Raw genomic sequence first — 6,000 nt, forward strand, 5'->3', positions numbered from 1 at the left:
AATACACACGTTCAGTTGTGACTAGAAGGATGATTTACACAGTGCAATGCTGGAATCTTTTTCCCTACCCGTCTTTAAAAACAAAGCAGATTTCAAATTACAGTGGGATGGCTTAAGAAATAGAAAAGTTGAGATGACATATCAACTATGTTCCAACCCTCTGAACATTTCTGAGACATTTTCTTCATACCTAAAGTATTTTTTCCATAAAGGAAGAATTCTTTTTAATTATCCATGGACATACATTATTAATTAAATTCTTTCTTTGAATCATAATTCACACTAAAGTCCCCAGAAGTTAAAAACGTGTATGAGAATTTGAAAACTCCACTCAAGAGGTCACTGCAAGGACATTAAAGGGCATTTTCTTTGTTTAGATGTGATATACTTATTATTAGGGCTGATTCACACTTACTGCAATACTCTAGAGGAATTAAGCACATTAATCTAATTATGAGAGTTTCACAGCACTCTTACAAGAAAGGCATTCACCAAAATTCAATTATTTTTAGAAGATCTATCTTTTAATTTAATTTAAAATGTGATTAAGTTCCCTTTTCTGTTATCTAAACTGAGCTAAAGGCATTGTTTAAGTTTATTCAAAGACAAAAGAATAGCATTATTGGTGTTTGGTTTCTTCATGTAGCTTACATTTAACAACAAATTGTCACATAATTTTCTTTATATCTAATGATATTATTTTCTCACCTAAATACAGATTTAATATTGGACAGTCTTGAACCCAATAAGTTGCAAACATTACACATTTAATTTTTTCCCAATCACTTCTTTCAAATATACTTGGTCAAATCTCCTTTTCCTGACCCTTAACAGCATCTCAGGCAGACCCTATAAGCTTTCAAATCACTCTGAATATTTAAAAAATCTAGTCCAGTCTAGGCCACTTTAAATTCTCGAATTTTATATTCAATTTAGTGTTTATAACCTTGCCTTCCAAAGCACTGGCCAGTACAGCCTAAAGGACATGCAGTATGTCAAGGTCAAAATCTGCTCTTACACTCCTTCGGAGAGGTGAGAACAGAAACATGATACTGAGGAGATGGGGATGGGGCCAAGACCATTAGTGGTCATTGAATATCTGTGTGCTCCTAAACATTTCCTGCCCCTCATGCATCAAGTTGGGGTAATACCACCCATCTCAAAGTGGAACATACAAGGAAACGCGGTGTCTCTTCTGGTCTGGGCAATCAAGGGTATCTTCTATATGTATATTCTCTTCCTTGGCTGTGTGGCTGAAAACAAAGGATTCAACTCTTAACATGGCACTGTTGAGCTAGTTGTTGCCTGGATCTCTGTGTTGCAGTGAAGGGAAAAGTGGCCTTCCCAGCCTACATCAGATTGTGATGTAAAGGGATATATATCTCTGTTTTACTAAGCCACTGAGAGTCCAGGATTTTTTTTTTTTTTTACCACATCATAATCTATCATGCATCCTATTTAATGCAAAGATAGACTGGAAGGTAAGGCAAAAAGAGTAGGCTGCACTGGCTCTGACCAAAGAGTGAAGGAGAAAGAGAGAATAAGTGCATGAAATGACAGCAAACCCACTTGAGCTTGTTTGTACACTGGTGAGAAGGAGGCAATAAAGGAAGAAACTGTCAATGTAAAGAAGAGAGAATATCATAGGTGGGCCAGTTTTCATGAAGAGAAATGAAAGACCACGATTAAAAACACACGTGAAGAAATAAATCTGGAAAGGAGTGTTTGCTCAAAGAAAAGAGAAAAGGAGAAAACAAAGAAATTAGACGAAAAAATTATTAAAAGTTGCAGAAAATCTAATAAGAGCAAAATGGACCACTTTTGCCTATCTTCTGATAGAGATATAATCAAGGGAATTTCCAAATGACATGAGCTTGTATTAACTTCTTTCACATACTAAAATTTTTCAGCTTTATCCCCACAGACCACACTTAATACCTATTCTTAAGGTATACTAAGCCTGATATCCTCTAAATCTTATGTGCTTTAAATGCATTTCTGGGCAGAGTTACTCATGCTCCTTGCACACTAGCAATATCCTAAATTAGAATTGGGAATTACTGACGTATGAGTTTACCAACCTGAACTGGATGGAAGCCCAACAGAATTAAGCACAGGTTTTATAGGAAGGTATTTTGTTTGACTTGAGTACCAAACAGAAGGAAAAGGTATATTTCACTTGAAAAAAAGTTGGAAAAACATAATTTACAGAAAAGTGTGATATGCTTCATATTAAAGAGACTGGAAGGGGCGCCTGGGTGGCTCAGTCATTAAGTGTGTGCCTTAGGCTCAGGGCGTGATCCTGGAGTCCTGGGATCAAGCCCCACATCAGGTTCCTCCCCTAGGAGCCTGCTTCTTCCTCTCCCACTCCCCCTGCTTGTGTTCCCTCTCTCACTGGCTTTCTCTCTCTCTGTCAAATAAATAAATAAAATCTTTAAAGAAAGAGAGAGAGACTGGAAGGGTGGAATAGAGGGAGGGAGGGAAAGGTGCCAGTTCTAAACTTTTGGTAAGTTGTAAAATACCCCTCCCTCCTCTTTCTGCTCTCTCCCACTAAATTCCTGAACCAATAATGACCGGATCAGTAGATAATTTGACACGCAAATTTACTGTTCCCAAGAAATGAGTCAGTAGATTTGGAAATATTAATTTATTTCGCATGTGCTGGTATCACTCTCTAAACTAAAGTGATGATTATCATGTCTTGCCTTCAAGAGATCAGTCTTTAACTTCTTCAAGGATCCTATTTTAAAAGCACAGAATAATTATCTGTTGGTTCCTTCATACAACTGGTAATCAAACCCTCTATCTTCCTTTCCAATATCTCTTGTATCAGCCCACAGTGTATCATACTCTCTTTCAGCCCTTCATCGCCTTATGTCCAGATCCTCTAGGTCTTCAGATTTCCCAGCCTTCCAGTCTATCCCAGATGCCTTCTAAAAGCACTATTTTTATCATGTCATTCTCAGAATTGAAACTTGCAGTACCTCCCCCTGGTGTATAGTAGAGAGATTATTTGCCTGGAATTCAGGGATGGGCTTCAAGGGGATTTTTGAGAGCATTGAAATTCTGTGCAAGCATTTTTTATGCTATGTATTATTTTGCTAGTAAAAAATATCCAGTTTTCTCATATCCTATGGGAAACCCTAAAAATAGGTTGAGAATCACCAATCTATAGAGCAAAATCCAAACCAAATGACCAGCATACAAGAAGTGAGATCAAGCCTGCATTTCACTAGTGGCCCCTAACTCAGATCTTCTGTTGGGTTAGTTCTCCTCATCCTATTCATTCATTTATTCATTCACTCAATGAACATTCCTCGAGCACTTTTATGATCCAAACATGATTATGGACACAGAGGACTCATAAGTGAAAGAACAGTTTCACCCTTAAAGTATTTCTTTTTTTTTTTTTTAAGATTTTATTTATTTATTTGACAGAGACAGCCAGCGAGAGAGGGAACACAATCAGGGGGAGTGGGAGAGGAAGAAGCAGGCTCCCAGCGGAGGAGCCTGATGTGGGGCTCGATCCCAGAACGCTGGGATCACGCCCTGAGCCGAAGGCAGATGCTTAATGACTGCTCCACTCAGGCGCCCCATCATCCTTAAAGTATTTCTAAGCTCTCATCAGAACACATCTCTTATGCAGGTGGGGAATTGGGTCTTGAGCAGGCCTAGTACTTCAGGAACTGAAACAAGGTATGAGAGTGGGGTAAGAGAAATGGCCCTTCGGCATCAAGAACAAGAGGAGAATGAAAGTAATGTTCAAAGAGACCCTCTAACACATCAAGTTCAGAGGGGAATGGTGGGTAAAGATGTAAAAATCAAGCAGTAGCAGATTGCAAAGCTCAGCCAAGCTATATGAACAAATGAATTCAAGAAGATAAACAGAAGATGGAACCAGTAAAAAGAGACTCTGGAGTGCCCATACTTATAGCCAGATTCCTTACCCTGTAGCCTCCAGATGTGCCAGTGAGAGAGGACACTAAAGGGTGCTGAGAGAGTCCTAGAGGCTTTACAGTGGTGGTCACACATAAGCTGACCCTTCAAAGAGGGGCAGGATTTTGTCAGGTGGACAGAGGGGAAGGCAAGATAATCCATAAAAGGGAGCATTAAATGCAAAGGCCCAGAAACTTGACACAGCTTGTTTTAAGGAACAAAAAGTGGTTTAGTACAAATAGAGGTGTGGGGTAATTTATTTAGAGATGATGCCTAATTACCTTTGTATATAGATACATGACATTCCAAAAGAAAATTAGATTTGTAATCCAGAATGTTAGAACAATCAGAGTTTGCTAGACCAAGCCCCTTTATTTTACAAACCAAGGAACTCAGGTTTGGGGAGGATATTTGTCTCACCCAAGTTAACTGACGGTAAAGTCAACACTGCGTTTCTCATCTGCTAGTGTAAGTTTTGTTTGATGTCTGCCACACAGCCAGCTCTATAACCTGATCCAAACCATTTGGACTCATACCAGAATTAGAAATTCAGAAGAAAAGCCATTCATGACTATAAACTCAGAGGGTAGGTGGAAAAACGGTAATCTTTTACTTTAGTAGTTTATAATACTGAACACCTTTGGAGATTCTAACAATAAAGAAAGTAGTGAAGGCAGGTAATCCTACCATCTCTGTGCATACCAGAATTAGGTCCTAGCATTGTGTCTGGCTAGTCAGGGGTGTGCTGGTAAATGTTTAACAGCCAGCGTTCAGAGCAGGAAGGGTGGAGACTCATTTACAGGATTTTCCAGTTTCAGGGATGTAAATATTTCCTTCATGGCCAATTTTAAGCTACCAATGTGATGTAATGGAGATGCTAACAATTGACTCTTAGGAGTCAGTACAAGCTGTCTCAAACACACCACTACAGTAGACAATAATAAACACCGAATCCATCACAAGCAACCACCATGTATAGGACCTCCAGCGGCCTTCTGGTTACAGTCAACAGGACCTCCAGCCAGGCCTGCCCATTTGTGACAAACAAAATGAAATAGTTAATCTATCTAGCTAACAAGTGGTACACTTAATAAAAAAAATATATAAAGAGATGAAACGCTGTCTTTCTAGGACAATAGTACTAACCTGCTCTTCCCTACCTCAGCTCACTACCTTGAACTTGACCTTGCTCCCAGTGGTGGTCTTGCCCACCACACTTCCCAGGAACAAGTGTGACAAAAGCATTGGCCAGAACCAATGGAGAGATTGTTTTTAAAGTACTTAAATTGACTTGATTCTGAAATTATGTTAAGGTTAGGGAGATGGAAGTCATGCATAAATCAATGTCAAGTGTGACACTCAGGGCTAATACCAAGTGATGAGAGGAGGCTATATGGAAACTTGGTGACATTCACAAAGCGACTGATAGAGAAGCAGAGGCTCATTCATTACTATTAACATCACTACTAGTATTGCACCTTTAATGTGGCTAAATGTGAGTATTGACCTGAGCTCTGAATAAAGTACTATAGTTTGGTGTCTCTCCTAGGAGCTGAGCCATTCATTGCCCAGCCATGCTAAAGTGGGTATTTGAAGGGTCGTTTAAGGAAAGGCATTCCAGGGCTAGAGAATCATGCTGGGATTTCCTCTGCAGGTTTTCACCACTTAATCAACCTACCTGGCACTTCCGTAACACTCACTGAGGGGCTTTCTTATCCTCCTAGTTTTTCCCTTGTACTCTCATCTCCCAAATTGATGTTGGGCTAACCAGGCCACACTGGCAGCTCTCTGCTGCCCTCTTCTGTCACCAAGTGACAATGACTCTAATGGCCCCATCCTTTGGATAAGAATCCAAGGTCACTAGGAATCTTCTCCCTCACATCCGGTTATTCTGTTCTTTACTTTCCAGCTTCAGAATGTTTCTATGAACTTCCTGCTTTTTACTCTGGCTTTGGAGACAACTATCTCTCCTGGATTCTTTCATAATTTCTCTGTTGATACTTGTGGGTCCTTTCCTAAATTTCCACTTCTTTCTTATTTTTCTTTTAAGATTTTATTTATTTA

This window comes from Ursus arctos, unplaced genomic scaffold, assembly GCF_023065955.2.
Source record: "Ursus arctos isolate Adak ecotype North America unplaced genomic scaffold, UrsArc2.0 scaffold_29, whole genome shotgun sequence".
NCBI classification, from domain to species: Eukaryota; Metazoa; Chordata; class Mammalia; order Carnivora; family Ursidae; genus Ursus; species Ursus arctos.